Below are 26,550 nucleotides of genomic sequence, written 5' to 3'. Positions count from 1 at the left end.
TTTTTTCGTAAAATTATTAATAAAAAAGTTTTCCATATGGATACAACTTACAGGGACATACTGTATAAGACAATAATATGTAATACGACCACTAGTGGAGTATAGAAGCGAAACATGGACACTAACAAGAGAAGTAAACACATTGCTGGTGTGAGAACGTAAAATCCATAGAATGATATAAGTAATATGTCTCTTGCAGAGCTAGTGTGACAAAAGAATGGAGGCACAGACACAACAACGAGTTAGAATATTATTTCTTCGGAAAGAAAAATCCTAGTGAGACATATAAAGGCTAATAGACTAATATAGGAAGGACATGTGATACGCAGTAACGACAATAGACTTATAAATAATGTGTTTGGTAAAGAGAAAATCTGAAGAAAATGGTAGTGAGACAATGGGAAATAGTGGCACCAGACCGACAAACATGGAAGGCAAAAGTAAACACGAACGCGGCAAAGACTCGCGAAGAGTTGTAACACCATTGATGATGATTCTTAATCAAACCACTATTCTTCAGTTTTTTTAATTGTTTTTGTATGCCAGGATTTCTTAAGTGGTTTTTTGTCTAATACCATTACTCGTTTCTTCCCAAGTAGCACCGAACGGGTTTATTAAGCCTTTTAAGGATGCTTTAAAACTGTAGAATAAAACGAAAATTTAAACCATTTGGTTTTTAAGTAAACCTTAAGGTTGCAATAAAATCGCTTTCAGCATAAAAGGGTCCACTCTGAAAGAGGTCAATAAAACAAAAAAAAACCTTCTTAAAACTTTGTTTTCTTAAGCAACTGGTTTTAAAGCTGCTGTGAAGGTGCTTTTAAAACCATGTTAAAAGACACTTTAAGTGCAGGCAGTTTTATAGCAAACTTAAAAAGGTTTCTTAAATGGAGACTTTTAAAGGCAATTTACCATATTAAATGATTCTTTAAACCCATATACTCCATATAGGCCAACAAATTCTTACATGCGTTATGATAGGTAGATATGTGTAACCATAAAATAATAAAAAGTAGGTATTTGGTTATTTCGGACTGTCAAGGTAGAAAAACACTTGCGCACCCAACTTTATTGATAATGTTAAAAATAGTTCTAAATAACTCACGCTCCCTAAAATTTCTGACTTTTGGCGATTAAAAAATAATAATAAAAAAATTTAAATTCGAAAAATATTAATTTGAAAGAAAAATAATTTTATCTACAATTTTAATGTTTTAGGGCCGGTTGTTCGAACGCTAATCAACATTGATCACTTTCAAATACATAATTAGGTCAACAACTGTCACAACTGTCAATGACAACTTTGGTTGGGTTGCCGAAAACATAATTATTGATGACAATTATGAAATTAGTTAATCAATTATGTTAATAATTGTTATGTTAATTGACTAACTAATCTCATAATTATAATTTACTACGTTTTCAGCAACCCAACCAAAGTTGACATTGACAGTTGTGACTAAGTAATTAAATATTTGATAGTGATCAATGTTGATTAGCGTTCGAAAAACCGGCCCTAAATGTTAAAATAAATCGAATTTATGTGTTTAAGGTCTGGTTTCACGAACAACAAATAAATCAATGAATAGCTATTCGTCGAATAAAATTTATTAGACGTTTATATTTATATTTTGTTTCAATATAATTTTGATAATTTAAAGTTAAACTGGCGAATTTACTTTCTTATAGATATTAACAGCGAGATTAACTTGCAAATTTATTCGAAAAGTATTTATTTGATAAATAAGTTAAATAAGTCTTATTTGACGTTAGTAAAATGGAGAAATGTCAGTTTATTGGTCGAATAACTTTATTCATAGAATAAACTACTATTTGTTGTTGGTGAAATCGGCCATAGGTCGCTTATTTATAATTTTTATGTAAGCCTTATATTGTAATCTATCATGGCTTTCAGCTTCTACATAAAGCAATATGGCCGGAATCTAAATAAAACTGTTTAGTCTATCGACAGATAATTGTTAAGATCAAATGGTTTTATTTTATACCTTTCCAAGAGCATATATCCTACATAAATTGCAAGGTTGCCTTGGAATTAAAACTGTTTAGTTTTAATGCTGATGTCAATAAAGCCACTCGGTTTTAATGTGAAATTAACCTAAAATCGAGACGTCGTAGTGCTGTGCGTGTGCGTTGTATTCTTTGAAAAATAAGCCATTTCCACTTTTTAAAACACATTACACCACTGTTTCGCTCTAAAAAAATTGCCGACCATTTTGGACATGAAAGAAGAGGGGATAGTTTAGTTTTATTTTTCCCAACAAAAAGCATAGTTTGAACTTTACGATAACCAAATTGATTCAGTTAAGAGCGTTTGGTTTGAATATAGCCTACTAATTGCTTTTAAGAAAGCAATTTTAAAGAAAACTAAAAAAAAAATAGTTTTAAGGCATATGTTTTATTGACTAATAGTCTTGAGATCAAGTAGTTTTAATAATAGGTTTTATTAGTCATATTAGGAGAATCTTTAAAACTGCAATAAAACTGAAAGGCCACAAACTAGAATCTAATAAAACCAAACAGTCCGGAAGTTCTTCATAAAACTGATTAGTTTTAAAGTGAACTGAGAATAAACCATTTTAAAACTACAATAAGACAAATTATCTATTAAGATTAATTAGTCTTATTTGATATTCTTATTAGATACTTTAAAACTAGTGACAAATGCTTAATAGTTTTAAAGTTTTGGCATTATATCTACAAGGTAACTTTAAAACCATTATCTTTATATTTACCACAATAAAACCTTTATCAACCTTAAATAAAACTAAAATGTTTTTATTGTGCTACTTGGGTTATTGTTAGTTTATGTTCTCATGTTTTGTCGAATTTCCAATCTTTTTTTAAACTTTCTTTGTTCTTGTTGTTTCTATTTCGTGAATTCCCGATACCCTGTGTATGTTTCAATTAGGGTCGGAAACTCTAATTAAGAATTAAAATGGAAAGTTATTAACCTGGAACTTAGAGGGATACATGAAACTTTAATTAGGGAACATTGAGGTCCTACTGTTCGCGCATTAATAAAGATATTTTAGTAGTAAATATTTTACAGATCGTAAAAAAATATTATTTGGCCTACAATAACAATAAAACTTTATATCAAGGACTTAAAGAGTGTAAACTTAAATTAGTACTCAAAAAGTTTTTAATATACACTGCGAGTCAGAGAAAACGGACTACCCACAAAATGGGTCATTTTTAATGTCTCGAATTTCCTACACCTGTTGTCTAATTTAAGTGTTTTTTTTTACACTTTCCGTCATAGGAGCCGTCATATTACCCGTATGCGCGCCTGTGGTGAATATTAAATTCTTGCTTGTATGTCAAAAAATGTACAATAACTACGTCTTAAAACCCACCAAATTTCATTTGCATATCTCAACCGGTTTTAAAGCAATAAATATATAATGTTCCTTGGTGCATCAAAATAAAAGTTGATTGTCTAAAAATAGAGTTTATTATTACTTACAAAATTATATGCTAACAAATTATACAAACCTAAAAATAGAGAATCAACAATTAAAAGTTTATGCTTCCAAAAATCTAACAAATTATTTTATCTATCTGACAATAGCTAAATTAAAACAGAGTGACAAATTAATATCAAATTCATTGAATAAGTGCGTCACTTGGAAACAAGCTGTTGGCTGCGTTTCGTAACTAATGTAATACCAAACATTCACAAAGCTTACATCTTCCCTCCACAAGATATAATTTTCACTATGTAGTGCAAATTATGGTATATCACTAGACATAGGAATGAGCTTTGTGATGTGATACAAACCAATCGATCTCTTTCCATGTCGCTTTATTGCACGCTTTTATTAATTTATTGTTCCTCGAGTATTGACTGTTGTGTCCCTCATTATTTTCTCGAGTACGATGTTCAACAAGATGCATGATAGAGCGTCTCCCTAGCGTATTCCCCTTTTCACATCTATTGTTTCCGTTAGTTCGTTTTGTATCCGGATTTTACTTTCTACTTTTAGAGATTCTTTTATCAGTTGTATTAGTTGTGTTGGTATATTAAATTCTTTCATTGCTTTTATTAAGAATTCTCAGTTTATATTGTAATATGCGCTTTCGAAGTCAATGAAGAGATGATGTGTGTCGATGTTATGTTCACTTGTTTTTTCGAGCATCTGTCGCAGAACAAATATCTGGTCTATTGTTGACTTCTGTCTACAGAAGCCACTTTGGTACCTGCCAACTATTTTTTCAGCTTGTGGTCTAAGTCTTTCATAAATGACGTTGGCCATTATTTTGTATGCTGCATTCAGCAGCGTGATTTCACGGTAGTTTCCACATTCTAACTGATTCCCTTTTTTATTATGTAATGGTACAATAATACCACTATTCCACTCCGCTGGTAGCTGTTTATTTGACCATATCTTTGTTATCAATTCATGTTTTCTGTATTGAGTCTCCTCATTCCTTCAGTAATTCCGATGCTACTTGATCCGATCCCGGTGATTTATTGTTCTTTAATTTGTCTACTGCTGTTCTAATCTCGGCTGTTGTTGGTGGACTCAATGTGTATATATTGTTATATTTCTATTTGATATGAAAATTAAATTTTGATAATTATAAACAGAATTCAATTTAATATAAAATATTTTCAATTTTCTCAACCACGGGCATATAAATTTAGAACAACCTGTATACAACAAATTGTTATATTTAATTTTAAGAAGTGATTAGAAGAAGCATACGAAACTCGGGACAATGCGCTTAGAATAAACAAAGTGAATGGCGCGTACCATTATCGTTGTTCGCGGAAGGTTCGATCATTAGCCTATGCTAAATAAGACTCAGTTGAAATAGATAATAGTTCATTATCGTTGTTCGCGGAAGGTTCGATCATTAGCCTATGCTAAATAAGACTCAGTTGAAGTAGATAATAGGTCATTAAATTTTGTAAATAGTAGAAAGTAATTTTAGAATGGGAATTAACTATTTTTTTTGGAAATCCATTAAGCATATTTAGAAAGATTAAAAATTGGTTTTGAGGAATACTGCGAATGAGAGTTGGTGGTGGAAGGTTGATTTGTGAATCTGGAAGGGATATTTAGAAAGTAGGTGAATGACTGAAAAGAGAGATCAGAATGTTTTGAGCTGTCGAGAAGTGAAGTCCAGTAGTAGACGGTAGTGTACGGAGAGTGAGAAAGCCGGTATAGTTCCGTGAGTGTAGAGTATCTATCGTGGAACGAGAGGTAGGCCAGGTCGAGAGTAAAGAACCTCCTTGAGCCAAGAGTGTCCCGGTAGCTGATTGAAGTTTCGAAAAAGGTAGAAACACGGCATCACGACAGAAGCAGGAACGGGAGCTATACGAGCTAGTTTTCAAAGGAGAACATTACTGGAAGCCAGGACGAGGTTTTGATCGCAGCCAAGGATAGCAGGAAACGGGTCTTGTGTGAAGACATTCTCAGTTCACCAGAAAAAGGTCAGTCTCATTTGTTTGGACATGAATGTATGGGTTTTTCGTATTAAATACCACATTTAAAATTGAAGAACATAATCAATAATATCAGAAAAGCTTCATCAAGCTTAAATAGAATTGTTGCTAATAAATCCTAATAGTTAAATGTTAATAAAAACTTTCAATTGGAAACCAAAAGGAAATAAGATTCCCATGTGTAAATGTTATTTTTAAGAATAATAAGATATAGCAAATATTAAGCAGTGATTGCCAGTTAGATAAAATAAACCATATTTTGATTATAATTGTAACCCATATGTGTGTATTATTTTACTCTTTTCTTTCCTATCCCGATTAGGAACCATTGAGAAATACTTAGAAGCCACGTAAGTAAGTAATTAATTTTATAATTCGCCCTGAGATTGAAAACATATTGATATGTGATCTGGTAAATTAATTAGATTATTATAAATGCATTGATTAAATTAAATGACATATAAGAATATTATCTCATATCAATAATCAAGATCACATCAATATATATACTTCGTCCAATTTACTTACCGTTGCACGTCATCCGCGTCATAGCTTGTAACATGATACCAATACGAAATATTTAGGCGGTAGGTGTGTTCTTTTTTAGAATCATAATGATTCTAAAAAAGAACTCACCTACCGCCTAAATATTTCGTGTTTGTATCATGTTACAAGCTATGATGCGGATAACGTACAACGGTAAGTAAATTGGACGAAGTATATATTATTCCTCAAAAAATCATCTGCAACAAGTTGCAAACTTAACGAAATTCTTTATTTTAAAAAACTGTAACATGCTGGAGAATTTCTACATTAAGAGATTTTGAGATTTTAATGTTATGGTCAGTTAATAAAGTAAGAATAAAATATGAAGCAGCTGATTCAGTAAATTTACAAGCTATGATGCGGATAACGTACAACGGTAAGTAAATTGGACGAAGTATATATTATTCCTCAAAAAATCATCTGCAACAAGTTGCAAACTTAACGAAATTCTTTATTTTAAAAAACTGTAACATGCTGGAGAATTTCTACAATAAGAGATTTTGAGATTTTAATGTTATGGTCAGTTAATAAAGTAAGAATAAAATATGAAGCAGCTGATTCAGTAAATTTACAGTTTATTTACACAAGAACCGCAGTTTTTGTTATTTTTTTTGCTTTCTTCTTCTTTTTTTAATCTTTAAGTCATTTTACCTTTATGTATAGGTCTATCTTTTTGCTTTCTTATTTTTATATTTTTTAATAATTTTGTTCGTGTGAGTCCAAAATTTTTGCCTTTTTTTAAAAATAAAATGCATAAACGATACTTTATATTAAGAAGTCAAAAATAGGTAGGTCAACTCTTAATACATCTTAATTGTTTTGTAAGTGGATCCGATTAATTATAATTATTACACACCAATGTGTGGCTTCTTAACACAAAGTTTCGTTTATGTATTTCATTTTTAAAATATTAAAATTTTTGGCTCACACGACCAAAAGTATTAAACAATATAAAAGTAAGGAAGCAAAAACATAGGATTATACATAAGGGTAAAAGGACTTAAAGATTAAAGAAAAGAAGAAGAAAGCAAAAAAAATAACAAAAAACGGCGGCTCTTGTGTAAAAAACTGTAAATTTACTGGATCAGATGCTTCATATTTTGTTCTTACTTTATTAACTGACCATATAACATTAAAGTCTTTTCATGTACAAATTCTCCAGCATGTTATATTTTTTTAAAATGAAAAATTCCGCTAAGGATTCATTTGGCTGCAGATGATTTTTTGAGGAATATTTATATACATTTTGAATCATTTATTAAGCAAAATATCTTTGCTGAGCAAAGTAGACTTTTTTACTTTTCCCCAGCCCTTAGAAAACCCTTTTCCCTTTTAAAGCTTGGAAAACTTAAAACGATTGAAAATTCTTGCCAGTTTGCAAACATGTTGTAAATAAAGTCTATTTTACGAAGAAAAAAGTCTAAAAAGTATATTAAAATACTCCAGTTACCTCCAGATATAGCATCCACTATAAACTAACAAAATAATACACGTCTATAATAGTTCTAAATGAAAACCAAACAATGCCCCAATATTATTGTATAACACACTTAATTTTTATTTGGTCCGCTGTCGTTCAATCACAAATTTACACTAATATAAATATATGATCTCATAGGAGCCCATACCCATGGGCATGGCCACGGCCCCCTAGCTTTTCTGTTGCTTTAAACTATACTATACCGGGTGTCCACTTATATTTTCCCCCATTTTAACTGCCTATAACTTCTAAACGGCTCATGATAGAAATATGAGGTTTTCACTGAAATGTTTTATTTCAGTAAAAGTTTTGTCTGAATGGATGGAATTTTTTATATCGCTTTCAAATACGAAATAAAAAATGGCGGATTTTAAAAAAAAACTTTGTTGACTTTTTTTTAATGGAACACCCAGTATATTCTTTTGAAAATTGAAAGAAAGGTAATTCACCTATCTAGCGATATAAAGTTTTTTAAATCGGTTGTCAAATCACTGAGTAATTAATTATTAAAATGAGAGGTGCAACGTGGATATCACATACCTAAATAGGTATGTGATTTCCACAATGCATCTCTCATTTGAAAGATTAATTGCTCAGTCATATGAAAACCGATTTTAAAAACTTGATATCGCTGGATAGATAAATGACCGTTTTTTCAAGTTTTTAGGGAAATGACCATTTTTTATATTGCATTTAAATAAAAAATGGCGGATTCGTGAAAAAAAAGACGTTGTTGACTTTTTTTATCAAAACACCCAGTATATTATTTTGTCAGATTAAGAATCCGCCATTTTTTATTTAAATGCGATATAAAAAATGGTCATTTACCTAAAAACTTGAAAAAACGGTCATTTACCTATTTAGCGATATAAAATTTTTTAAAATCGGTTGCCAAATGACTGAGCAATTAATTTTTAAAATGAGAGATGCAATGTGGAAATCACATAACATAATATCATTTTGCTCAGTTATGTTATTTAGGTATGTGATATCCACGTTGCACCCCTCGTTTTAAAAATTAATTACTTAGTGATTTGACAACCGATTTTGAAAAACTTTATATCGCTGGATAGGTGAATGCCCTTTCTTTCAATTTACAAAAAAATATACTGGGTGCTCCATTAAAAAAAAGTCAACAAAGTTTTTTTCAAAAATCCGCCATTTTTTATTTCGTACATATTTGAAAGCGATATAAAAAATTCAATCCATTCAGACAAAACTTTTACTAAAATAAAACATTTCAGCGAAAACCGCATATTTCTATCTTGAACCGTTTAGAAGTTATAGGCAGTTAAAATGGGGGAAAATATAAGTGGACACCCAGTATATTGTCATCCAAAGTATACAAAATGTAATGCGCAATATCTTCACGCCTGGCCCCTCCCCTAAAAAGATTTAGATGGACGCCCATGCATGATCTGCTTGTATTGTTCTACCCTTAACGGCCGTTTATGATTCTAAAAAACCTACAGAGCAAGGTTCATATAAAATTTCTCAGGGTATACCTATAAATTTAGATTTTTACATTTTGGCCAGGTCTTCGGCGAAATTCACCACTGTGCTGTGCACCGGTTGGGAAATGCTGGTTGAGCTTTATAAATAAATAAATATTTTATTTAGCTAGATATTAACCAATTTTTTTTCTCTAAAAAGGCATTTTTGCTGGAACAAATCGCACACTGAGTTCTATAATGGCACATTTCCAAAAAATGGTGTTTTGTAATAACCACTACTTAAAAATCAAGAAATTTCACTTTATAATTGAACGAAATCGTCATAAAGGTAGCTTGCGTAGAATCCCATAGATAGAGTTGTACCACGTGCATATTTCCCTCCATTTCGCTCGAGCGGCAGCACTGTACCGGCCCATATTTAATATGCCGTTGACTTTAGGTGTGTTTGTATTGCTTCTACGTGGAATACCGGCACATTTTAATAAAACTAGAGTTATGCCACTTTATAATTATTACAGTCGAACCCGCTTATTGGAATAGCCTTCGTGCCAACTAAAAGTATTCCTTTAACCGGGATATTCTAATAACCGATCATTGGTGGCTAGCAGAAAATTTTCGGGAGCTCAAATTTCTATTCCTTAAAGCGGGATATTCCTTTAACAGGTATTCTAATAAGCGGGTTCGACTGTATAACCTTCAATAAAAATATCCTATTTTTTAGCCTATACCGGCACATTAAAAGTTGTGCCAGTATGGAATGAATTTTTTGGCAAAAACATACTATTTGTGTCACCAAAATATAAGGTTGTGTCGGTATAGAATTTACTTTAATTCAAATACTTCACTTTATGCCATGAAAGAACAAAGTTGTGTCAATATAGGTTTACTTTTTCTTATATTTCACTTAGAATGTAAGAAGAAGAAGAATGTAAGAAGAAAACTAGAAAAGCCCAACTTCCTCAGTGGATACAAAACCGAATTAAACGCCTCCGAAACTCTGGACAATCTTATCAAATGTACAACAGGAAGACGTTCCATCCAGATCAGTTTAAGATCCGTGTGACATCACAAAATGCAGGCAAACATGTACCGGAAATACACAGAAGAAGAGAGACGACCGTTTTTAAGTTATACTGGGATTTGGGAGACTTTTCCAAGCAGCCAAGCTACATTATAATGGCATTCATGGAACAGGTTAATGTAGCAAATAGTGGTGGAAGAACCAATAACAATGCTTTTTATTTTATTAAACAAGGTACAAAAGTAAAGGTGTGCAAAGTTTTTTTCACTTCGACTTTATGTATTACTTTAGGTCTTTAGGGAGAAGTATTTATTAAGTGATGTTTTAATACTGAAAGTCGAAAAGGATAATCATAGCATTTTCCTGTATAAAACTTTCTTTAACGAATTATATTTTAAAATGGTCATCTTATTCAAAGAAATACGAACCATAAATCCTAACAAAATATTTTCTTAGACATTGAAATTAATAGGGTCTATCAAAATTAAATTCTAATTGCCAGAAAAAATATGAAGATCTAAAGTATCTTATTCGATCCAATTAGACCGGGCAGTATCGTCGCCCCCGCTAGCGCAATTATTCCGATTCGATTTTTTTGCACAAACTTACTCAAAAAGAGGTCCTTACAACATATCCAGAGGGTGCCGGGCGGTGCCGTGGTCGAAAAATTTTTAAACAATTTTTTTTAAACAAATTCACAAAAATAATTTTTTTATTTCCAAAATTTTTTTTAGATAATTTGGGTCATTCTGAGCAAAAAAGGTTTCTTCTTATTTTTCTCTAAAATTGACTGTTGTCGAGTTATACGCGATTAAAAATTGGAAAAATCCGAACATGGCCATTTTCAAGGCCTCAATCAAAAATGATTATTATGAAATTCAAAAAGCGACAAAATCAAGATTCAAATACCTTCTTCAGCGTTCTGCAGAGATTTTTGTCATTAATTTATTACAAAGCTGTTATTTTTGGTTATTAACAATTAGCGCTATAGTCCAATTGTATCGTCGCCCCCGTTAACGGAACTACTTCGATTAGATTTTTTTGCACAAACTTACTAAAAAAGAGGTCCTTATACCATATCCACATGGTGCTGGGCGGTGCCGTGGTCGACAAATTTTTTAAACAATTTTTTTTAAACAAATTTACAAAAATAATTTTTTTATTTCTAACAATTTTTTTTTGGATAATTTGGGTCATTCTGAGCAAAAAAGGTCTCTCCTCATTTTTCTCCAAAATTGACTGTTGTCGAGTTATACGCGATTAAAAATTTGAAAAATGCGAAAATGGCCATTTTCAAGGCTTTATAACTCGATCAAAAATGATTATTATGAAATTCAAAAAGTGACAAAATCAAGATTCAAATACCTTCTTCAGCGTTCTGAAGAGATTTTTGTCATTAATTTATTACAAAGCTGTAATTTTTAGTTATTAACAATTAGCGCTATAGTCCAATTGTATCGTCGCCCCCGTTAGCGGAACTATTTAGATTCGATTTTTTTGCACAAACTTACTCAAAAAGAGGTCTTTACAACATATCCACAGGGTGCCGGGCGGTGCCGTGGTCGAAAAATTTTTTAAACAAATTTTTTTTAAACAAATTCACAAAAATAATTTTTTCATTTCCCATAATTTTTTTTAGATAATTTGGATCATTTTGAGCAAAAAAGGCCCCTTGTAATTTTTCTCTAAAATTAATTGTTGTCGAGTTATCTGCGATTAAAAATTTAAAAAATGCGAAAATTGCCATTTCAAGGCTTCATAACTCGATTAAAAATGATTATTATGAAATTCAAAAAGTGACAAAATCAAGATTGAAATACCTTCTTCAGCGTTCTGAAGAGATTTTTGTCATTATTTTATTACAAAGCTGTTATTTTTAGTTATTAACAATTAGCGAACCGTTAGCGGAACTATTCCGATTAGATTTTTTTGCACAAACTTACTCAAAAATAGGTCCTTATAACATATCCACAGAATGCCGGCCGGTGGTCGAAAAATTGTTTAAACAATTTTTAGACCACGGCACCGGCCGGCACCCTGTGGATATGTTATAAGAACCTCTTTTTGAGTAAGTTTGTGCAAAAAAAATCTAATCGAAATAGTTCCGCTAACGGGGGTGACGATACAGTTGGACTATAGCGCTAAATTGTTAATAACTAAAAGTAACAGCTTTATAATAAAATAATGCCAAAAATCTCTTCAAGGCGTTGAAGAAGATATTTGAATCTTGATTTTGTCACTTTTTGAATTTCATAATAATAATTTTTAATCGAGTTATGAAGCCTTGAAAATGACTATTTTTGCATTTTTCAAATTTTAATCGCGTATAACTCGACAACAGTCAAGTTTAGAGAAAAATGGCTAGAGACCTTTTTTACTCACAACGACCCAAATTATCTAAAAAAAATTGTTGGTAATAAAAAAATTATTTTTGTGAATTTGTTTAAAAAAAACTGTTTAAAAAATATTTCGACCACGGCACCGCCCGGCACCCTGTGGATATGTTATAAAGACCTCTTTTTGAGTAAGTTTGTGCAAAAAAATCTAATCGAAATAGTTCCGCTAACGGGGGCGACGATACAGTTGGACTATACCGTTAATTGTTAATAACTAAAAATAACAGCTTTGTAATACAATAATGACAAAAATCTCTTCAAGACGCTGAAGAAGGTATTTCAATATTGATTTTGTCACTTTTTGAATTTCATAATAATCATTTTTAATCGAGTTATGAAGCATTGAAAATGGCCATTTTCGCATTTTTCAAATTTTTAATCGCGTATAACTCGACAACAGTAAATTTTAGAGAAAAATGATAGGAGACCTTTTTTGCTCAGAATGATCCAGATTATCTAAAAAAAATTGTTGGTAATAAAAAAATTATTTTTGTGAATTTGTTTAAAAAAAACTGTTTAAAAAATTTTTCGACCACGGCACCGCCCGGCACCCTGTGGATATATGATAAGGACCTCTTTTTGAGTAAGTTTGTGCAAAAAAATCGAATCGGAATAATTGCGCTAGCGGGGGCGACGATACTGCCCGGTCTAAATGCAATTAATAAAAGTCACAGTGAATTTTACATCAACTTACATTCCACGTTTTTATTCTTTCTATAAACGTTTCTATAAACAAGGTTTTTCTATAACTGATAATCATCTTAAGATTATTTTTTAGTTATTAGTAAGACAAATATTGTTGTGTTCATATAGTAAGTAGGTATATTTGTCAAAACACTATAAAACTTGAAATCAATACTGGCATATTTATATCAAAATTCTCGAAATTCATACAATGAAAAAAAAATGTAATATCTAACCCTTCATTGTCAAGTATTTGGTTTCTTCTGTCGACCTCTTATCCAAAAATTATAATTTTGAATGGTATTTTATGATGTCATGAAACTTCATCGTCAATTGTCTCAGAACTTCATTTTTGCGGTTGTGCCACTATAGAAATCAGTGAGCGAAATATTTTTACCACTACTGTATAATGACTTGATTAATAAAATGTGCAATATTTTGGAGATTGATTCACATAATATACAACATAATGTTTCATGTCCGTGTAACGACCAAATTTTCTAAAAACTGCACGCTATTTCTAAAAGAGAATAATATTTTGGCGGTAGATTCACATGTAAGACATAACGTTTCATGTCCATGTAACGAGTAACGATCAAATTTTCTAAAAACTGCAAGCAACTTTCAAGTGTTTAAATACCTTCTTGTGTTTAAATACACGCACATGTCACGTCAAAAGGATTCCATGATCACAGACAAGCTCGCATGCAGTATGCAGGAGCACGAAAGTCTCCTCCGCAACATCCTGCAAACTTTTCGGAAGTATCCTCTTGTTCTCTCGCCTCCTCCGCCAAGCGGCGAGCCACCAGCGAGTGACGCGTTGTCGAAAATGGAGGCGCTCGGCGTCCTCAGTGCTGGTCGCATCGCAGAAGGCGCCACAACCCGTTGACTTTTATGTGATACACAGACATCGCAGAATCTGCGGTCGGGCGCGAAAAAGTTTTTGACTTTTTCTCGTAGCGCGCTGGTTCCTTTTTTGCAAAACTTTGAGACAATTTTGGTGAAATTGTGGGGAGATTTTGTGTGGATTAGAGAGTGATTGTTGTTTTGTTTTAGTGGTGCTAAACTTTTGACAAAGTTTTTGAAAGTTTTTCTTGGAGAATTCTAAATCATTGTTAGCGACAATTTTTCATTTTCTGACAGGTTAGTGGTAGTTTTTCTCTTCTGTGAGTTTAGATAATATTATTTGCTTTGCTTTTAGAAGAGGTTTGATCCTTTGTAAGTCCATTCTAACATTATTACAAGTCAAGTTTGAATTGCTCAGTTATTATTTCAAAATTTTGTTTTACATTTATATAAGAAATATGCCTTTTAAAAACGATTTATAGATTGGAAGCCAAAATGTCATAAATATGTAATTTTGTAATAAACTTTTATTGAAAAAAGAAAACGACAAATCAGTAGGTACTTTTCTGGATGTTGTAATCTCAAAGGAAGATACGCTTTAATAAATTGCCAGTAAATCGCGACATTAATATTAAGAGGGGGTCATCCAATTATTATATTAAAGTAGAAGAAAACATATTTTTTCCAACGAAAATACTTTTTTAGAGCAAAAAAATTGGTTAATGTCTATCTAAGTAAAAAATTTATAAATTTACAAACCTCAACATGTCTTGAAGAGCTAGAGCTAGAATACAATTAATATAATACATTCCAAAATAGGCCTAGGGCTAGAATACATATAATATAGTACAGTATATAATATTATAGTACACTTTTGTAAGTTTCTCCTTCATTCATCCCTGTGTGTTGCTCTTTCTTTCCAACCATCAATTCCATCTGTTCTGCGATTTTGTGTAACAAAAATGCAGGTCATAGGTTAAAGCACATATTCTGGGACCAAAAATAGTTCGATTGAACCTAACTTACCTTAGTACAAATGTGTACATAAAAAAGGTTACAGCCCTTTGAAGTTACAAAATGAAAACATATTTTTTCCAATCTATCGAAAACTATTATAGATTTTTATTGAAAATGGAGATGGGCATACTTATGGCAGGAACATCTTAAAAAAATTATAGTGAAATTTGTGCACCCCATAAATATTTTATGGAGGTTTTGGTTCCTTAAACCCCTTCAAATTTTTGTGTACGTTCCAATTAAATTATTATTGTGGTACGAGTAGTTAAACACACTGCTTTAAAAACGCCTCCTAGTACTTTTTCGATAAGCCAGTGTTTATCGAGATATTCTGAATATTTGTCGAATCCACCAGATATTTGTATATGGTTAAGTACGATTATAGAGACCTCTTAATAATTTGAAAATTTATTTATAATTTACATTTTAGGTATATTTGGAAACATGTTAAAAAAGAAGCCACATCTCGATAAAAAGTGGCTCAAAAATACTAAGAGGCAAAAAAGTTTTAAAAACACTGTGTTTAACTAATGGTACCTACCACAATAATAGTTTAATTGGAACGTACGCAAAAATTTGAGGGGTTTAAAGGAACAAAACCCCATAATTTTTTTATGGGGTGTACAAATTTCACTTTTATTTTTTTTAGGATGCTTTTGCCACAAACATGCCACATGTCCATTTTAAATATAAAATCTCTAATAGTTTTCGATATATTGAAAAAAATCGATTTTCATTTTGTAACTTCAAAGGGCTATAACTTTTTTATGTGCACATTTGTACTAAGGTAAGTTAGGTTCAATCGAACTATTTTTGGTCCCAGAATATGTGATTTAATTTATGACCTGCATTTTTGTTACACCCTAAAATAGACCATTCTCTCGATATTATATTTCCTTGATTCATTAACAAAACCCCATAATTTTTTTATGGGGTGTACAAATTTCACTTTTATTTTTTTTAGGATGCTTTTGCCACAAACATGCCACATGTCCATTTTAAATATAAAATCTCTAATAGTTTTCGATATATTGAAAAAAATCGATTTTCATTTTGTAACTTCAAAGGGCTATAACTTTTTTATGTGCACATTTGTACTAAGGTAAGTTAGGTTCAATCGAACTATTTTTGGTCCCAGAATATGTGATTTAATTTATGACCTGCATTTTTGTTACACCCTAAAATAGACCATTCTCTCGATATTATATTTCCTTGATTCATTAGATATGAAGATACCTTATACAACCTAAAAAGTTTTTGACTTTTTCTCGTAGCACGCTGGTTCCTTTTTTGCAAAACTTTGAGACAATTTTGGTGAAATTGTGGGGAGATTTTGTGTGGATTAGAGAGTGATTGTTGTTTTGTTTTAGTGGTGCTAAACTTTTGACAAAGTTTTTGAAAGTTTTTCTTGGAGAATTCTAAATCATTGTTAGCGACAATTTTTCATTTTCTGACAGTTTAGTGGTAGTTTTTCTCTTCTGTGAGTTTAGATAATATTATTTGCTTTGCTTTTAGAAGAGGTTTGATCCTTTATAAGTCCATTCTAACATTCTTACAAGTCAAGTTTGAATTGCTCAGTTATTATTTCAAAATTTTGTTTTACATTTATATAAGAAATATGCCTTTTAAAAACGATTTATAGATTGGAAGCCAAAATGTCATAAATATGTAATTTTGTAATATACTTTTATTGAAAAAAGAAAACGACAAATCAGTAGGTACTTTTCTGGATGTTGTAATCTCAAAGGAAGATACGCTTTAATAAATTGCCAGTAAATCGCGACATAAATATTAAGAGGGGGTCATCCAATTATTATATTAAAGTAGAAGAAATAGCTATTTGTATAACAAGGGAGGAAAGTGTAACTTTTCCTCCCGAGAATGAAGTTTACTGCCCGACGCGTAGCGGAGGGCAGTAATCATTCAAGGGAGGAAAAGGCACTTTACTCCCATGTTATACATATGGTTTTTCCACCTTCCTCAAATAACAAGTCATTTTGTCATTTTTTCTTAATTTATTTATGTAACTAACCAACAAAATTTATTAGAACTAAAACAACAAGTAGGTACAATATAACTGTCAGCTGTCAAATATAAGTCAAATTATGAATGTAAACATTGTTAAATCAAAATAACAATTTACTGTTTTTTACCATTCTGCAAAATACAGGATGTTTTGTAAATAAACGTTAAAATGTATAGATACTTCGTAATGTAAAATAGATATTATACAGGGCGTCAATAAGTTATATTTCATGAATGAAATATTATGACGTCACTTTTACTTTTCCTCCCTAGGGAGGAAAAATATTTTCCTCCCTAGGGAGGAAAAGTACAACTTTGCTCCCTACAATCAGGTCCGGAAAAGTATACTTTCGGTAGAGGTAGGTGGAAAACATATTTTTTCCAACGAAAATACTTTTTTAGAGCCAAAAAATTGGTTAATGTCTATCTAAGTAAAAAATTTATAAATTTACAAACCTCAACATGTCTTGAAGAGCTAGAGCTAGAATACAATTAATATAATACAGTCCAAAATAGGCCTAGGGCTAGAATATATATAATATAGTACAGTATATAATATTATAGTACACTTTTGTAAGTTTCTCCTTCATTCATCCCTGTGTGTTGCTCTTTCTTTCCAACCATCAATTCCATCTGTTCTGCGATTTTGTGTAACAAAAATGCAGGTCATAGGTTAAAGCACATATTTTGGGACCAAAAATAGTTCGATTGAACCTAACTTACCTTAGTACAAATGTGTACATAAAAAAAGTTACAGCCCTTTGAAGTTACAAAATGAAAACCGATTTTTTCCAATCTATCGAAAACTATTATAGATTTTTATTGAAAATGGAGATGGGCATACTTATGGCAGGAACATCTTAAAAAAATTATAGTGAAATTTGTGCACCCCATAAATATTTTATGGGGGTTTTGGTTCCTTAAACCCCTTCAAATTTTTGTGTACGTTCCAATTAAATTATTATTGTGGTACCAGTAGTTAAACACACTGCTTTAAAAACGCCTCCTAGTACTTTTTCGATAAGCCAGTGTTTATCGAGATATTCTGAATATTTGTCGAATCCACCAGATATTTGTATATGGTTAAGTACGATTATAGAGACCTCTTAATAATTTGAAAATTTATTTATAATTTACATTTTAGGTATATTTGGAAACATGTTAAAAAAGAAGCCACATCTCGATAAAAAGTGACTCAAAAATACTAAGAGGCAAAAAAGTTTTAAAAACACTGTGTTTAACTAATGGTACCTACCACAATAATAGTTTAATTGGAACGTACCCAAAAATTTGAAGGGTTTAAAAGAACAAAACCCCCATAAAATTTGTATGTAAATATATTGAAAAAAAGCCGCATCTTGGTCAAAACTGGTTTATCGAAAAAATACTAAGAGGCAAAATAGTTTTAAAAGTATTGTGTTTAACTAATGGTACCACAATAATAATTTAATTGGAACGTACACAAAACTTTGGGGGGGGGGGTTAAGGGAACAAAACCCCATAATTTTTTTATGGGGTGTACAAATTTCACTGTTATTTTTTTAGGATGCTCTTGCCACAACAATGCCACATGTCCATTTTAAATATAAAATTTCTAATAGTTTTCGATATATTGAAAAAAATCGATTTTCATTTTGTAACTTCAAAGGGATATAACTTTTTTATGTGCACATTTGTACTAAGGTAAGTTAGGTTCAATCGAACTATTTTTGGTCCCAGAATATGTGATTTAATTTATGACCTGCAATTTTGTTACACCCTAAAATGGACCATTCTCTCGATATTATATTTCCTTGATTCATTAGATATGAAAGTAAACTTAAGATACCTTATAAAACTTAAAAAGTTTTTGACTTTTTCTCGTAGCACGCTGGTTCTTCTTTGCAAAACTTTGAGACAATTTTGGTGAAATTGTGGGGAGATTTTGTGTGGATTAGAGAGTGATTGTTGTTTGTTTTAGTGGTGCTAAACTTTTGACAAAGTTTTTGAAAGTTTTTCTTGGAGAATTCTAAATCATTGTTAGCGACAATTTTTCATTTCCTGACAGGTTAGTGGTAGTTTTTCTCTTCTGCGAGTTTAGACAATATCATTTGCTTTGCTTTGAGAAGAGGTTTGATCCTTTATAAGTCCATTCTAACATTCTTACAAGCCAAGTTTGAATTGCTCAGTTATTATTTCAAAATTTTGTTTTACATTTATATAAGAAATATGCCTTTTAAAAACGATTTATAGATTGGAAGCCAAAATGTCATAAATATGTAATTTTGTAATATACTTTTATTGAAAAAAGAAAATGACAAATCACTACTTTTCTGGATGTTGTAATCTCAAAGGAAGATACGCTTTAATAAATTGCCAGTAAATCGCGACATAAATATTAAGAGGGGGTCATCAAATTATTATATTAAAGTAGAAGAAAACATATTTTTTCCAACAAAAACACCTTTTTAGAGAAAAAAATTGGTTAATGTCTATCTAAGTAAAACATTTATAAATTTACAAACCTCAACATGTCTTGAAGAGCTAGAGCTAGAATACAATTAATATAATACAGTCCAAAATAGGCCTAGGGCTAGAATACGTATAATATAGTACAGTATATAATATTATAGTACACTTTTGTAAGTTTCTCCTTCATTCATCCCTGTGTGTTGCTCTTTCTTTCCAACCATCAATTCCATCTGTTCTGCGATTTTGTGTAACAAAAATGCAGGTCATAGGTTAAAGCACATATTCTAGGACCAAAAATAGTTCGATTGAACCTAACTTACCTTAGTACAAATGTGTACATAAAAAACGTTACAGCCCTTTGAAGTTACAAAATGAAAACAGATTTTTTCCAATCTATCGAAAACTATTATAGATTTTTATTGAAAATGGAGATGGGCATACTTATGGCAGGAACATCTTAAAAAAATTATAGTGAAATTTGTGTTCCTTAAACCTCCCCAAATTTTTGTGTACGTTCCAATTAAATTATTATTGTGGTACCAGCAGTTAAACACACTGCTTGAAAAGCGCCTCCTAGTACTTTTTCGATAAGCCAGTGTTTATCGAGATATTCTGAATATTTGTCGAATCCACCAGATATTTGTATATGGTTAAGTACGATTATAGAGACCTCTTAATAATTTGAAAATTTATTTATAATTTACATTTTAAGTATATTTGGAAACATGTTAAAAAAGACATCTCGATAAAAAGTGGCTCAAAAATACTAAGAGGCAAAAAAGTTTTAAAAACACTGTGTTTAACTAATGGTACCTACCACAATAATAGTTTAATTGGAACGTACGCAAAAATTTGAGGGGTTTAAAGGAACAAAACCTCATAATTTTTTTATGGGGTGTACAAATTTCACTGTTATTTTTTTTAGGATGCTCTTGCCACAACAATGCCACATGTCCATTTTAAATATAAAATCTCTAATAGTTTTCGATATATTGAAAAAAATCGATTTTCAGTTTGTAACTTCAAAGGGCTATAACTTTTTTATGTGCACATTTGTACTAAGGTAAGTTAGGTTCAATCGAACTATTTTTGGTCCCAGAATATGTGATTTAATATATGACCTGCATTTTTGTTACACCCTAAAATGGACCATTCTCTCGATATTATATTTCCTTGATTCATTAGATGAAAGTAAACTTACCTTATAAAACCTAAAAAAGTTTTTGACTTTTTCTCGTAGCACGCTGGTTTCTTTTTAGCACAACTTTGAGACAATTTTGGTGAAATTGTGGGGAGATTTTTTGTGGATTAGAGAGTGATTGTTGTTTTGTTTTAGTGGTGCTAAACTTTTGACAAAGTTTTTGAAAGTTTTTCTTGGAGAATTCTAAATCATTGTTAGCGACAATTTTTCATTTTCTGACAGGTTAGTAATAGTTTTTCTCTATTATGAGATTACAAAGTTTTTTCTTTGCCTTTACAAGAAGATTGATTTATTTTAAAATCTATTCTAACATTTTTTCAAGTCAACTTTGAGTGATCAGTTAACATTTTCATTTTGTTTTACTTTTGCGTACACTTTTTAAGAACGATTTCTATACTGGAGGCCAAAACACAGAAAATTACAAATTACTTCTTTTCTGGATGTTCTATTCTGAAAGGAAGGTACACAGTAATAAAATAAATTAACAGTAAATCACAGCATACACATTAAAAGGGGTATCACCAAATCATTATGCAGTAGAGACAAAAATATGTGTTTCGAGAAAATGCCTTTTTAGAGCAAAAACATGGGTAAATATCGATCTGAGCAAAAAATTTATTTATTTACAAAACTCAATAGGCCTTGACGACCTAGGCCTAGAATACAATAATTAATATAATACTTATTATTATATTATTATATAAACTGCTCGTCAAAAGTTAGGGATATAGAAAATTCTGCTGAATTTTCATAGTTGATTTTTTCGCGAACAGACGGATTCCGCTATTTTTTTATTTTAGTCTTTTCTTTAGTATTTACATAGTTGCGTAAAGGTTTACTCAAACTTATTTTTTGTACTTATACCGCGTGGAAGAAAAAAATATGTTTTTCTTGTGTTAAGTTTGAGACACCCTGTAGGGAGAACGAGGTACAAATGTGAGTATACATCAGAACAATATTGTAGTCTTATGTTTTGTAAACATGCTGTTGTTTGAATGTCATTGATATCTTTAGAAACAAAAAAATAGACGGTTTTGTAATTTTACATGTGTTTCAACCGAAACAAAAGTTTGAGACACCTTGTAGGGAGAAAAACGCACAAAGGTGAGTATACCCCGATAGTATGTTGCAGTCTCATATTTTTTGAATATTTTATTTTTTTAATTTCTCTGATATCTTTAATAACAAAGAAACTAGACGGTATTACTATTTAATATGTTTTTCCATGTTTCACATGTGTGATGTGACGCATGTCGTTAGTTAAAACACATATTAAAGAGTAATATCGTCTAGTTTCTTTGTTATTAAAGATATCAGAGAAATTAAAAAAAAATATTCACAAAATATGAGACTACAATTAAATATAGAGGTATACTCACCTTTCTGCCTTTTTCTCCCTACAAGGTGTCTCAAACTTTTGTTTCGGTTAAAACACATGTTAAATTACAAAACCGTCTATTTTTTTGTTTCTAAAGATATCAGTTTATTATTAATCTTATATCGGTGGAGTGGCTTCTGGTTTAATCATGCTCGTTGTCTACTACATTGACTTAATATTTTCCTACATTCATCCCTATTTGTTACTCTTTCTTCCCAACCATAACCATCAATACCCTTTTGTACGAAATCTTCTTGTACGCTATGAAACCATCTTTGTATGTGTATCCTTTTCCTTCTTTTCGTGATTGGGCTCACTTCTAGGATCATCTTTAACATCCTCTTCCTTTCTATAGTCATCACGTGCCCCATATATCTCGCTCTCTGTGATTTTAAGAAGCGAATGTTGTTTGATTCGTTATAGAGCTCCTCTAGCTCTCTGTTTGTTTGTCGCACCCAACCTTCTTTTGGCTCTGTATTTCCGATTATCATGTAATTTGACTTTTCGTGATTTATTTCTTGACCAAAATAATTTGGCCTCCTTTTGCCAGCAGTCACATTTTTTTAGATAAGATCCCCTTTAAACCCAATATTTAACAATTAGATAATCAACTGTTTTCGCATGTTTTTGCAATCTTTGTGTCATGAATGCAAAATTTTTTCGTTTATCAATGTAATATCAAATCTTACTGTTTTCATGTATTAAACTGTAAGTTTTAATAAACAGCTTAAAATTTTACATGATTAAAAAAATTTTGATTTCGAGTTTTTCGGTTTTTTTGCATTCTCTGAGAAAATTCATCAGAAAGTAGAGATTTCGAAAAACACAAAGCACGCCGACTTGTTTTAAAAAAGCAGATATTTTGACGCGAGAATTTTCGATTAAAAAGTCGGGTACCTTTTCGATATTAAACCAAAGAGGGGGGGGGGAGAAATAAATATTTTAAGTAAAAAAAAACTATAGTGTGTTTGTGACATAAAAGGGTAAATTTCAGAAATGTTTTTTGTGATGTTTGTTTTTAAAAATTCAAAAACTCGCTTATTTCAATTTTTCGCTGAAATTTTGAGTTTATGTTAAGTTTAAATGTAAATAAGTTACCTAAGTGTAAGGTTAAGTGTAAATACAAAAGTTGTAAGATTTTCATTACCAACAACTTGAAATTCGCGAAATTGTAATAAACCATTTTTTACCATTAAAAATCCACTCTTTCCACCGTTACTATGTTTTTGGTGTCAAAAATTATCGGCCCTGGTATGTTGAAGGTAAGGGTTATTACAATTACTGCTACTAATTCCATCTTAAAAGTATATTTTATAAAAAAAAACTGTTAAGTAAAATCCTTTATAAAAGGTATATTTATTAAAATTCCCTAAAAAGGACTACATCACAAAGGCAGGACTAGTTTTTGATCTGACTACAGATCATCATCAGTGCTGACAATCAGTGCATCAAATCCCTAAAAAGGGCTGTATCACAACAAAACGTTTTCGTAATCAATATTCCATCATCAGTGTTATCACAGATTTACATGCTTTAAGCCACCAAAATGTACGGGTAAAAACCCTTAAGTTGATTTTAAACAGTTAGGGTTATATTATGTTATCCGATTTTAAAGGATGTTAAAAGTAAGGTTCTACCTACAATTTCCCAACCAATATGGTTTATATCATGTGATGCCAGGGGTTAACCTGGAAATATTTTTAACATCCTTTAAAATCGGATAACATAATGTAACCCCAACTGTTTAAAATCAATTTAACGGTTTTTAGCCGTACATTTTGGTGGCTTAAAGTATGTAAACCTGTGAGAAAACTGATGATGGGATATTAATTCCGAAAACGTTTTGTTGTAATACAGTCCTTTTTAGGGATTTTATAAATATACCTTTTACAAGATAAGGCTTTTATTTTTTTTAATTATGAATTAAACATTTATATTGGATACAAATTATTTATTATTCTAAGTGTTTAATAATCAAGCGTGAACTACCTTACAACACTGGCTTATCTCCCTTATTATTTAGAATGGTTTACGTGTTCCAAACAATATCAAATTTGTTCTTATTACATCCTCCTTCGCTGTAAGCTTTTGTTAAGTTTAAGCGTTAAATACTTTGTAAGCTGCTTAGTAAGTTTTGGCACTAATATGTTTTATATGATTGGTCCGTATTATGGTGGCAAACCCAAATTAATAGGGTTTTAAAGCAGCTAGAATATGTGTCAAATCTAGCCAGTATTAGTTGAGTCGATGGAACAGCATATTCTGTTACCTTTGTACGCGCAAATGAAATTTAATTATTCCTTTTGAAAAAATAATAAAGGTTTATGAATTTGGGGCATTTTTTAAAACAAATATCTACGTTTTTGCAATCTATCTATGCATTTGCAATTTATTTAAATTTTTGCAATTGATTATTTATGTTTTAACTTCATTATCCAGATTTAGCCATACGGCTCACACTCCCTCTAAGGGGAAAATTGACTCATCCCAGATACCTGCGGTATCAAAAGGATTGAGCTCTGGTGGGACTCTTTCCGTGTTATCGAGCCCTAGGTGACTTGGTATGCAGGTGTATCTCCCAAAAATTTTTGTACGCATCTGGCCGTTGCGAGTAGTACTGCTTTCTGCATGGTTTTATAAAGATGTTCATTAAGACCCAGCTTTTTTATGCTTTCGAGGAGGGTCTTCGGAATGACTCCAGTAGTAGACATAATAATCGGTATCGTCTGGGTACTTTGCATTCTCCATTGTCTCCGTATTTGAATTTCCAGATTTCTGTACTTGGCGATCTTTTCAGTAAATTTAGTACGTAGATTATTGTTGTTAGGAATCGCCACATCAATGAGGGTTGTTTGTCTCGTTAATTTATTGACTAATATGAGATCTGGTCTATTATGCGCCATTGTTTGGTCTGTGAGCACAGTACGGTCCCAGTATAGCTTGTAGTTGCCATCCTCAAGCATACTCTCAGGGACGTATTGATAATATGGGAGATGGTCGGTTTGGAGAAGTCCCAGCTTGATAGATATCTCCTGATGAAGGATTTTTCCAACTGCGTCATGCCGTTCCTTGTACTCAGTTGCAGCAAATGCCTGGCAGCCCCCTGTAAGATGTTGGATGGTTTCTTGGGCTTGACATCCATATCGGCATCTGTCGTTTTGAACATGAGGGTCTTTGACGATATATTTCAGGTAATTTCTGGTTGGTATAACCTGATCCTGAATGGCTAGTAATGAACCCTCCGTTTCAGGGAACATCTTTCCTGATGTCAACCAGTAGTTCGACGCTATATTGTCGACATAATCTTGGCTGACCTCATTGGGATGTCGCCCGTGCAGAGGTTTACCTATCCAGGCGCGCACTTTTTCGTCCTTAGTAAGGTGGTTTATGCGCAGTTCTGCTTCCCTCAGTTTTATCGGTGTTGTGTCATCTACTGCGCAGATAGCGCGATGTAGAGTAGATGATTCAGCCTGCATCTGAAAATAAGATCTTAAATTAGCAATTTGTTTGTCTAATTGCTCACCTATATCCATAAGACCTCTTCCTCCTAAATTCCGTGGTAATGTCGTTCTTTCCACTGCACTTTTTGGATGGTGTTTTTGTGCCTTTGTGAGGTGCGTTCTTACTTTTCGCTGAAGATTTTCTATGTCCGTTTTTGTCCACTTAACAATGCCAAATGAATAGCTAAGTGCGGAACATGCGTAGGTGTTTAGTGCCTTAAACAAATTTCTACTATTAAGGTGTGAGCGAAGCAGCTGTTTTACCCTTCGTATAAACTCAGTAGTTATCTCTGTTTTCATTTGTTTATGGTCAATTCTCCGCGCTTGCTTTACTCCAAGATATTTATACATATCGTTTTCACCCATGGCCTCGATGTTCTGGCCATTTTGCATATCGAATCCTCCGGGCTGTACTTTTCCTTTGACTATATTTAAAATACGGCACTTGTCTAGTCCGAAGTGCATGCTAATATCATTAGAAAAAGTTTCTACAGTTTTTAGCATCTCATCGAGTTGGTTTCGAGTGGAAGCCATTAATTTCAAATCATCCATATACAATAAATGATTAAGCTTCGCCACCACATTGTTGTTATTTTTGATGCTAAAACCTGCGTCTGTGGAGTTCAATAGCTGAGATAGTGGGTTCATAGCTAGACAGAACCACAGTGGACTCAACGAATCTCCTTGAAACAGGCCCCGGCTGATTGCGATATTTTCAGTTTCGATGTTATTTTCACCAGGTATTTGAAGGTGAATTCTAGTCTTCCACTCCGTCATTATATGCTCTAAAAAGGTCACTATATTATCATCGACTTTATACAGGGTGTCCAGAAACTCTACCGACAAACGAAGACAGGAGATTCTTCAGATAATTTTAAGATAATTTAACCCAATTCACTTAGTCCGAAAAAGGGAGCTAGAGCTCTTTGAAGATGGCGTCTTGTAATTAGTTTTTCTTAAATACCTCCAGAACGCTTCTATTTAGAAAAACAAAAATTGGTACGCATATTTATCTTCAAGATATAAATATAATCCACCCATTTCAAATTTCTAGTACCGATCATAGGCGTCCGTTTTGGGT

At 31.8% G+C, this 26,550-nt stretch overlaps 1 protein-coding gene across 1 annotated transcript in view; it reads left to right on the top strand.

Annotated features, from left to right (window-relative positions):
- Window positions 1-13,901: 13,901 nt before the first annotated feature.
- The window catches only part of LOC114325090 (FMRFamide receptor), a 1,095,033-nt gene continuing 1,082,384 nt past the window's right edge, over window positions 13,902-26,550 (top strand). The window contains exon 1 of the mRNA XM_050650959.1: window positions 13,902-14,194. The gene's annotated coding sequence lies outside the window, so the exon portion shown is untranslated. The remainder of the gene's footprint in view (window positions 14,195-26,550) is intronic.

This window comes from Diabrotica virgifera, chromosome 5, assembly GCF_917563875.1.
Source record: "Diabrotica virgifera virgifera chromosome 5, PGI_DIABVI_V3a".
Taxonomy (NCBI): domain Eukaryota; kingdom Metazoa; phylum Arthropoda; class Insecta; order Coleoptera; family Chrysomelidae; genus Diabrotica; species Diabrotica virgifera.
The sequence above is the reverse complement of the archived record's forward strand: the minus strand, read 5'-3'. Positions and strand labels throughout refer to the sequence as shown.